Source organism: Vicugna pacos, chromosome 33, assembly GCF_048564905.1.
Source record: "Vicugna pacos chromosome 33, VicPac4, whole genome shotgun sequence".
Lineage (NCBI taxonomy): Eukaryota > Metazoa > Chordata > Mammalia > Artiodactyla > Camelidae > Vicugna > Vicugna pacos.
Window position 1 is genome coordinate 7962959 of NC_133019.1, and position 10942 is coordinate 7973900.

The 10942-nt window shown below is 45.9% G+C and overlaps 1 long non-coding RNA gene across 1 annotated transcript; it reads right to left on the reverse strand.

Annotated features, from left to right (window-relative positions):
* Positions 1-4518: 4518 nt before the first annotated feature.
* LOC140691140 (uncharacterized) lies at positions 4519-5622 on the reverse strand. Its single transcript, XR_012066638.1, has 2 exons — positions 5550-5622; positions 4519-5126 (listed from the first exon to the last, which is right to left on the reverse strand). It is a non-coding gene; the product is annotated as an uncharacterized lncRNA (long non-coding RNA).
* Between the last annotated feature and the right edge of the window lie 5320 nt (positions 5623-10942).

The window sequence follows — 10942 nt, forward strand, 5'->3', positions numbered from 1 at the left end:
CTGAAGGGCAGTAGTTGCTTCCTGCAGTATCTGTGTCTGTATTACCTTATTGCTCCCTTTTGCTTTTCCAGTCTTCCAATTCCTGTAACCAATTTCTCATATTAAAGCACCTCTGTTAAAATAGCTGGTCTCTGTTTTCCCGGTTTGACCCTGACTGGTATGGGGGGAACGACAGCTGAGAGGCTGCTACTAAAGTCTAGCTTAGTGACAACTTCAGAGTCACCTCTGATCAGGGTGAGTTATAATAATAGTGGTCACCATTTACTGACTCTTTACATATCATACACCATGCAAGAGGCTTTAAATGCGTTATGAGAGACGGAATGCCCAGGACAATGGCCAGACCACATGGGACAGCTGGACTCTGACCCACAACCTCTGCAGCAGCTAGCACAGAAATCCAAACCACAGCCTCTGCAGTGGTGGACCCTCATGGGCAGAACTTAGTCATTGACTGCCAGCTTCCCTAACTTTTGCCTCTGCGTCCAACTCAGGACCAATCTGAGAAAGCGAAATAAGCTCCCCAAACCAATCACATAAGATGCCCTCTGCTTCCAGGTGGGCCGCCTCCATCTTCCCTATGCCAGCAACCTCCAATCAGAGCACACCCTTCCTTCATGGTGAAGCTCTCCTACTCCCCTGCCTGCCTGTGAGTCTCCACAAACTCAGTGATGGCGGCTGGCCCCCTTGCTGGAGCAAGCTCTGTTTGTTCTCATTCGGGGGACCTTCATTTATCTCCACAAGAAGGTTTATTTCTTACTCTGTCTAGCAAAGCAGACATAATTATGTCCATTTTATGGAGGGGAAAACTGACACTCAGAGAGGCTAAATAATTTCCCCAAGTATATAATAATTAACTGACAGATCCAGGATTCAAATCCAGGTAAATCTGACTCCAAATCCTGAACCAGCCCTATTATACCTCTATCATGGTGTTTATTGCCTCCTACAGTCATTATCTCTTAACAAGACTGTCTCCCTGACCAGCCTGTGCCTTGCCCAGTTAGGAAGTGTAACTGACAGACTTTGCATTCTCAGTGCTTACTCAAGGCATGGCACGTGGTTGATGCCCCTAAACATTATTCAGGAATAGTGTGGAGGAAACGTCTCTGACTTTCCTTCCCCAGGCAGGTGGCTGAGAAACACCATGAGAAGGAAATCAAATCAATTGCATGAAGGGTCTGGGATATACTGAACTCTCTCATTTTCTTCCTGGGCTGTGGTGTGGGCTGTGGTGTAGACTGTGGACATGAATATGAAGACGGTTCTGCCACCTGCACGTTGATGGGACTTACACTCAGGTGTCAGTGGGACCAGGAATCAGAGACTGAAAGAAGCAGGGGCCAATGCATTCCTGTGCTCTACCTGCATGAGGTCAGAACTCACATAACTGTCCACGTCCAAGAACCAGTCATCACAGTCACTTAGAATTTTGCAGTTATGTAAGTAGGCGGTTGCCTCATTCGTCCCCTCCCCCCACAGTCTCCCTTGTGCTATTGTGAAAACACCTCTGGAGAAGGCAGAGACCAAAAGTCCTACCCAACAGTGAGTCTAAAATACAGGGGGACCTGCAGATACTTAGGCTGGCCACCAGGTGGCACCAGTGCTGAGCTAATGCGGACTCTGGCCTTCTGCCCTGCCGGAGAGGCCGCCACATTGATCAACAGAAGCCAGTAATAGGGGTAAAATAAAAAACTGGAGCTGGACGTAGGGCTGCTGTTATAATCCCACAGCGAGCCTTTTATGTGATTGCATCTTTTATCATTAATAGGGCATTTGTTCTGCACCAGAGGCCTGAATTAGCAGTGGTTTAAGAGCTGAAACCAGGCTAATGTTGAGACTACACAAAGCAAGGTCACAAAGGCTTTCAGAGAAGTGACCTGAGCAACCTCCCAGCAGGATTAACATAAATGAAGCTTTCTCAAAGAAAATGAGCTTCGTTCTGCTGCCCTGGGCTTTCAAAATTACAGGTTTTCTGAGAATCACAGTTTAATCACCTAATTGTACAAAAATAATCCTTAATAAAGTAGCAAGCAAGCAAAAATGATGGCAGCATTTTCCAAGTGATTGCCAGCTACTGGAGGCAGCCTGGTCTAGGCAAAAGAGCGGGTCTTGGAATTGATCTTCGTTCCAGTCATAGCCTTACCTCTTCCTAACTGTCTATCTTTGGGCGAGTTTGTTAATCTCTTAGAGCCTGTTTCTCTGCTAAGTTAGGATGGTAAGATATACGTCCTAGACTTGAAAGGAGTAAATGATGAGCAGCATCTGTAGGTGCCTAGTACAGTGCATGGCACGGGGAAGTAGTAAACGAAAACCCCTTCCCCAGCTCACCGAGCAGCAGAGCTTTGCATTGATAATTAAAGTGGATACACTGCCCTTTTGCAGCCTGCATGCCCCGGATTTAATTCCTTTGAAATGATTTTCCATCCTCCATTCCATTTTGTCTTGCAGGTTTGGGAACACAGCTGCCTAGGGCAGGGAGCTGTGTGGGATGGAGGGTTTTGTTTAAATGCAGGCCTCCACAGTCGGTCTGCACCAGTGCCTCCTGCGTGGCTTGCTGCCCTGCGCTGTGCTGAAGACCAGCTCTCTGCTGAGGCAGGAGGGGGTCGGGGCAATTGCCTGCATACTTCCTGCTTTAGCTTTGTCACCTTGGAAACATGAAAGTTGAATTGTGGATTTGGTCTGGTTTCAGGTGGGCAAAACAAAAGGACAGGAGATGGTTTTGAAATATCTGTGGCCTCTCCAGGTCTTTAGGAGGTCAGAATATATCACAATTTCTCACTCTCTCCTAAATGCACAGCCAGAAAGCCAGGTGGAGAGCCAGGTGCTGGGGGTCTGGTGTAGGGGAAAGCATTTGATCTGGATTCTGCAGACGTGGGATCAAGATCAGGCTCCGCTACTGTTACATAATAAAGAACTTGTCTCATCTTTGTCCCAGGTTCCTGGGACCAAGCTTCTAAAACCCTTGAAATTTCCTGAGTGGTAGGAGTGTCTATTGTTCACAAGCCCTTTGGTTCACACCTGAGTTTATGGTAATGAAATGGCTCTGGATGGAGACAGGTCACGAGAAGGACCAACCATGTGACTAGAGGGTTGGGGCTTTGAGCCTGGGGAAGAGTGGGCGCCAGAGATTGAGTTATCAGTCATGCCTCTGTGATGAAACCCCAATGAAGGCTCTTGATGCTGAGGCTCAAAGAACTAGCTTCCTGGCTGGTAAGCGCACTGCCGTGCCAGGAGGGTGCTATGCTCTGATTCCACGGGGGCGGACACAGAAGCTCTGCATTCAGGACCCTCCCAGACTTCACCCCGTGTGTCTCTTTGGTTGGTCCTGATTCACATCCTTTCGAATAAAACTGTAATTAGGAGCATAGAATTGTCTTGAGTTTTTAGAGTCATTCTAACAAGTTATCAAACCTGAGGGAGGTAGTGGGAATCCCTCAGGCTTATAACTGGTGTGGGTGGTCAGGACCCCCACTTGCAGCTGACATCTGAGTAAGGGCAGTCTTGCTGGCGACCATGCCTTTAACTTGGAGGGTCTGTGCTAACGAGTGGTTAACGCACAACTGAATTGCAGTTCACCAGAAGGTGTCAGAATGGCTATTTACAGTTACCTGGCCTCTAGCAAGCCATGCACCTCTGAGGTTCAGTTTCTTCATCTATAAAGTGAAGTTGTCCATGGCAACTGCTGTAACCACTCACAAGGAGACGGTATCAGGGAAGGCGCTTGGTAGTCTGCCTAGTGCTATACATCCTGTCCCTGTTCCTCCTGACTCACTTGGTCGCCTGAGGCAGTCCAGCCTCCCTGGGCCTCAGTTTTCACATCCGGAGGATGGGCTGCTCTGTTCCTATACCTCATAGAGTTTTTATAGGGTCAAACTGGGATCATCAGTGTAGGAAGGCTTTGGTAAAATAGTCCATGTTATTTTTAAAATAAAGTTTCTACCTTTTTTCCTAATTTCTAAATGCATCACACAAAACTACCTGAATTCATTTTTCCTGATTTTGGAGAGTGGCTGGGATAGTCAGACTTAAGATTGGCCACAAGGTGGTAAAGGAAATTCACTCCAGAAAGCACATGGGATGCCTCAAGGAGCTACGTGGTCATCTTCCTGAAACACAGAAACTAAAGAACATGGGAAGCCTTAGCAAGTGCCACCCGCAGGGCACCACTGTCACTGAGATGTCACCTTGGGGAAAATAAACAGGGGTTTTGACATGAGCCCCAAGAGGGGCAGACAGTTAAAAATGACAAGTGTTGATTTGCAGTAGATTTGTTTTTCACATAATGGTTCACGCTTCTTTCCAGGACCTCTGGGTAGGCCAGCTAGGAGGTAGGTGTGACTATAACCTAGTTACAGATGCAGAGAGACAGGTAAGAGAGATCTAGATGAGATGCCTCTGGTCTGCCAGGATGGGGGTTAGGGAGGTGCCCTTCTTCAGTTCAGGATGAAAAACCAGATTGGTTTCTAAAGCAAACCTAGATAATTTTTTAAATTAAAAAAATACTTTTTTAAGATATGAATGTTAAAATGTATATTAAAAGAACCTCGATGGGAAGTACAGCATATGTATTTGCAGCAACCCTCGAGTTGTGCCAGATGTCACACATCCAGGGCAGTGAGCAACTGATTCACACCGCTGCAGCGGGTCCCTCTGGTGGTAACAGCTTTGTCTCTGCAAATCAGCTTGGGGTCGATGAGAAGTCAAGTGGCCACTGACGCTCAGGGCAGGAGAAAGGAGTAGGAATAGAAAGGCAAGTCTTAGAAGGTTCACCTAAGTGACCCTAAGGAATCAAGTTACAGGCTTCCAGCTTCCAGCAGGATGCAGGGAGACAGGTTGCCCCCAAGTGGGCAGACTCAGCGGATTGCACAGCTGTGGGACCCGAGCATCACTTCGAGGGAGACCGTCAGAGACAGATCTCTAGCCACTGGTTAGTGTATATGACTGTTTTGCACTCATTTTGACCCAAAATTCTGAAAGGTAAGAACTGGTGCCCATTTTCAGAAGCCGCTTCTCATATGAGACTAATAACCACATTTAGTGTCAATCTGCTGAGCTCCTCGTCCATCACACACAAAACCTGAATGAGGCCTTGTTTCAGAGCCACAGGAAGATGGAGAAACGACCTGCGTTAAAAAAAAAAACAATTCATCTGAGTAGAGGGTGGCCTTCCAGTCCTCGTGACATCTCAGCCCCACCTCCCTGCTCCAAAAGGAAGAGAGGCCCCCCTCACCCCACCCCGCCAAGACGAAGGTGCCCATCTGAAGGCAGTAGAGCTGTGACTTCTGAGGCCAGGATTCAGGACAATGTCAATTCTCAGATCTCAACAGGACACAGGAATCAAACTCTGTTTACTCCTAAATCCCTGATCCCCAAGACTTAGCCTGACAAAGAAAGAGAACAAACAATGTGACCAGACACTGGAGACCAAATCTAAATAATTTAGTTACTCTCCAGCTCTACCCCTGTGGTGTATTTCCTTTGGCTGTACTTGCGAATAATGAAGATTGACACAGCAGCACCACACACTAGCAGGGACATGTACCCACCTTTTCCCTGGTTATAAACTCACCAGCACACCATGCCGGCCTTTATCTAGAATCAGAGGTTCTCAGATGTCAGCGTGCATCACAATCACCTGGGCGATTGTGACAGCACAGACTGCTGGGCCCCACCCTGGAGTTTCTGATTTAGTAGGACTGAGGTGGACGTTGCTGGTGTGTGGTTGAGGCACCACGCTTTGAGAGCCACTGTTACCCTTAACACAGCACAACGGGACTTGCGTCTCCCTCTATTCACTACATCATCTTAAAGTGCTGGGATGTTCAGGAACAAGTACCACCAAATAAGGAAAAGAAACTAAAGTTTACTGAGGTCACCGTGTGCTGGATGCTTTGCCTACATTATCTCACTTTATTCGGTCTGCACAAATCCTCGGAAAGTAAGGATTATCATCCCCATGTTCAAATGAGAAAACAAAGGCTCCAAAGGTATTTGATCAAAGTCACAGACCTACCAAGTGGTAGAGCCCGGATGTAATCAGGCTTTCAAGTTCATGCTGAATGTTCCGTCTCCCGTGTGAAAAGTGTGATCTAAAGTGAACAAAAATGTAAAAATATGCAGTTTTTAACAGAAGTAGAAAAGCAGACAGTGTAGGAAAGTTTTGCAGTCACAGTTAGCATCAGCAGCAGATACGGGTTGCCCCAGGGCCCCGTGAGATACACAGCCCTTGAGAGAGAAGGCCAGACTAAGCAGAGAGCTGGCTGACGGAGAGATGAAGTGGGGCTCCAGCCGTAACTGCCTCACAGACCAGAACACCATACATTATTCAGAACAGAAAGTCGTTTCTATTTTTGCATTCTGTAGAGAAGCAAGATTCATATAAAAGGGTGTTGGGGATGTTTGTTAAAAAGCTTTTTACAGATCAGACATCCCCAAGCTGGAGGCTTGATGAGTTTAAAAAGGGGAAAAACAAAATATGATGAAATGCTTAAATGCCCGAGAAACTGATTAATGCCGTTCACAGCTTTCAGGTTTCTGCCACAAATGGAAGTGTTTGCTTCCTTAAGCATTTTCTTTCTGTTTTATTAAACAAATGGTAAGCATTTTGATTGTGTGTGGGGGTGGGGGAGGAGTTTCTATTCAAAGTAATGCGCTGTCAGGAGATAGTAGCTTTTGCATCAAGTAATCTTGATATCCAAACTGACTTACAGTTGGTATATCTGAGAAGACGGCCAAACAGGTTTTCATTAATAGCAATAATCAGTGTGGAAAAAAATCTGATTTCAGTATATTAGGTTAAACACAATTTAATTCAACCAACAGAGCCCCTCTGCATACAAAGCATTACCTTCCAGAAAGTTGCAATTGAATCAGTAGTGTTATAGACACATTAATAATTATGGTAATGTTTATGACTGAATGTCTACATCCCTTCCAAATTCACATGTTGAAATTCTGACCCCTCGTTGGTGGTGGTGTGGCCCTTGAGGGGGAATTAGGTCCTGAGGGTAGAGTCCTTATGAATGGGATTAGTGTCCTTAGAAGAAGAAACACAGGAGAAATGATTCTTCTCCCAGCCGTGTGCGGAGACCAGGCGAAGACAGCCATCTGCAAATCAGGAAGCGTGTCCTCACCAGACACCAGATCTATTGGCACCTTGAGCTTGGACTTCCCAGGCTTCAGAACAGTGAGAAATAAATGTTTGGTGTTTAAGGCCCCCCATCTATGGTATCTTGTTATTACAGCTCGAACTAAGACAGTAACCACAATCCAACTGGGAAGGAAGCCAGCACAAGGACTGCCTCTTCTTAACTCCTCTCACGTGCCTTTTTCTAGTCCTGTCCCAGCTCATTCTCTGCCAGCTGCCATCTAAACGATTCTGACTCTCCTATGGCCTTGCCGCCCCTGACTCTGGCTTACCCAGCACACCAGGTTTAGTTTCCTTCCTGCAAAGCTGAAATGATCCTGGCTGTCAAAGTCCCCCACAATTCAGCTGCAAACCCCGTGCCCACACTATCCCCTCCGCCCTCTCTGAGCCCCCAGCTCCAGTCAGACTGATACATAATCTCTGGCCATGAACGCGCGGCCAAACTTCCCACTCAAAACCCAGTGGCACTGACTCATCCAGTGTTTGCACATGCTGCCCTGATATAACATTTGCTTCGATGTGTCTGTCTTATGGTTTGTCACAACTCCTAAAAGTAGGAATTGGGTACAATTTGTCTCCGTATCATCGGCACTCAGCACAGGCTGGGTATACAGTAGGCCCTCAATACACTCAGCTTTGACTGGGGTTTTCGTTAAAGATATCAACCCTTGTTTACATGATCCACACTGAAGTCCATCCAAGATGAACCTGGCTGTACAGTCATCTCAGAATCTCTTGAAGTGATGTAAAGCGATAGTCAAGACTTAAGACCCCATAGACTTTTCAAGTGGACACATCTGTTGTCCTCTGATAGGATAACGCACTGTTCCTTTCGAAGTCAGTGTTAAGTGTCGCACAGCAGTATTGCAGCTCGGTAAGCACTCCTTCGTCTACTTACATTTATCGCTTAGGTCGGGAAGGCCTGACCTTCTGTGAAGGGGACCAAGCTGGGAGTCATAGGACCTTGACGTAGAATGATCTGAAAGAGTTCTGACCACCTGGGTGTGAAAAGCCTTCTGATGACTCTGCTCGGCTCTTCAGACTAATTCGCAGTTTTTCAACCCAGACCTCAAGTCAGATGTGCCTTCGGATTGTACGGCATATTTCTCCTCTTCTGCCACTTGGTCTTCATGCTGTTTGGGCCAAATGGCTCCTTTTTTCTAACTTGAACAAACGTAAAATAAGACCTTTAATTTCCTCTGATTGATAAACATAGTGTGAGGTTACTGTTTAAGATTAATAACAATAAGTTAAAATAGTATGCATATAAATTGTAAAATCCTTCTCTCATTCCTCTTCCTCACCACCCCTCCATTCACCAGAATGGCTTATTAGCTGTTCAGTTCTGTTCAGGGAATGATTAGTTACTCTGAGAACAACAGCCACACAGCCCTGGCAAAGTGTCCAGGCAGGTCCTACCAGCTCACCAACAATAGCTGTATATATAAACAATGTATAGAACATATTTTTTTTTGTTTAAGAGCTGATGAGCCAGAGGAAACTTCAGCTGTTAATCAGTACTTTTGCCTAGAACTGATTTACAACTTGGCAAAATTAGAGAATCACTCTCATGCCGGGTTTCTGGAATGCAAAACAGTTGAATGATTCAGAGAGGAATTGCTCAGACTTGCTGGCTCTTGAGAGTGCTGGAGAGATCCTCATGGATTTTCAGTATTTTAAATTTAGTGTTTCAGATTTAGATTATTTTAGATTTTGGGATTTTAGTATTTCAGGATTTTCTTATTTTAGAAAACTTGCTTTTACATAAGCATTTCTCAAATTGTTGGAGACAAAAACCTCACTCACATGGGCATAATGACTGGAGTCAGAGACTCAGCCCTCTCCTGCACCCACCACTTCCGGTGCCTCTGCGTGTGCACTTTCCAAATTAGGAACTTGCAAAATCTGCTTAAAAAATTGTCTCTGCTGCTCTGTACATCCCAGCCTACTGCATAAAGCCCTAACCCCTATGCAGACATCTAAGACCTCAGACAGGTGACTTACAGGGAAACTAGCGCCCCCTCATCATGTCCCATCCCTCCCTCTGTGTCCCAATTAGAGGGTCCTGTCTCCTGTCCCACACACTTGCTTTGATCACTTTGGACGGTTGCTATAAAGCAAACAGGCAATTACTGATCACCTATTGTGGGTCAGACGCTACAACAGACATCTTCATACTTGAACGATTTAATCCTCATAGCAGTGCCATGGGTCTTTTTCAAGTAAGGAATGAGATTCCCAAACCTGTGGTGTAATAGTAAGTACTGGATTATCTGTGACTCTAACACTTCAGGTCTTCTCAGTACGGATTGTCCCCCTGTTCCTGGTGTATCTTCCCTGTTCAATTTCACCGTTGCAAATGCTGCTCATGCGCAAGGCCCGTAATTAACGTGCCTCCTCCTGAAAACCTCCCTACTCCTTAGATACATCGCCGTCCTTGGAACTCACAGCACATGCTGATCCCTTAGTGTTGTACATAGGGTCTTGAATTATGTATGTATTTCACACATGGCTGTAGGATTTCTCCAGCTAGACTGAAAGCTCCTGAAAGAGTCGTGAATTGCCAGACATGTTTACTGGGTGCAGTGCACAGAGTAGGTGCTGTATAATTACCCTTTAAGGAACATGACACTGCTGGATTTATCTGATACTGTGCTTGCTGCAGTCTGTCTCCTGCCCTTGAACTAATTCAGGAAAACACCTAACCAGCTTAAGAGAAAGCAGACAGATTCCTAACAAACAAAAGGAGTCTTTGGGGAAGGATAAAGGGAAAGAGTCAAGGTTTGGAGATGTCCAGGAGCCTTAACCCATATTTGGCAATGATTGTAAAGGACAGAAAGTAAAAAGAGATCCGCGATTTTCATCCAACATGACATGCGGTTTGGGCATGAGCAGTGTGGCCATAAGATTGGTCAAGTCCTCTGCGAAAAGTGCCCATAAAAACAACTCCCTGAGATCATCTGTCTCTCTTGCCTTCGAACGCATACTTAGCACCCACTCTGTACGGGACACCACTGGGGCTACAAAGTGGCATTAGAATCTGCTCGAAAAGCATCTACAATGTAGCTGGCTAGAGGGGACAAACATCTACAGAGAAGAGCAAAAAACACCAGGATGTGTGTACCAGCTACCGAGTTAAGCACATTGAGAAAACCCCAAGCACGTGAGCTTGGAGTCGTGGGGGAGACTGGAACTCCTAGCGAAGGCACAGCGACATAGGAAGGGGCCAGGTCCCAGAACGTCCGTGCTAGGCTGCTTAAGTCTGACCCATGTGACATCTACCTAATCCTATCGCCTTTTACAGTATTAGACAGAGGCAACACAGAAAAGCAAAACAAAGAAACAAACAGGTTTGTGGGTTGCTACTTGGAGAGAACAGATCAGTAGGAATCAATCGATGTGTGTCCAGCTTGATACAAGTGACCACAGAGAAAAAAGAACAGGGCAAATTTAAAACGTGGCCCTTCCTCTCAAAAAGCTAAATACCTACTTTGAAAGCGAGACCAACTCATATGGAAATGTATAAATATACCTTAAGAACCAGTATAATCAGTGCTAAATTATACTCTTCTGACTATAACACAGAAGTATTTTGGAGACTAAAAATATTAGGATGGACGTAGGAGGTCACAGAGGCGAAGTTACAGTAAGTTCCCTGAGACGGCCCATCAAGATGCGGACTTCGTTTATGCTGGGTTTGCTGCAACATCTCCTCTCACAATCAGGCTTTTTCCAGCCACTGAGAATCTCTTGCGAGAGTTTGGAAGTGTTCACCTCTAACCTGAAGCCTTT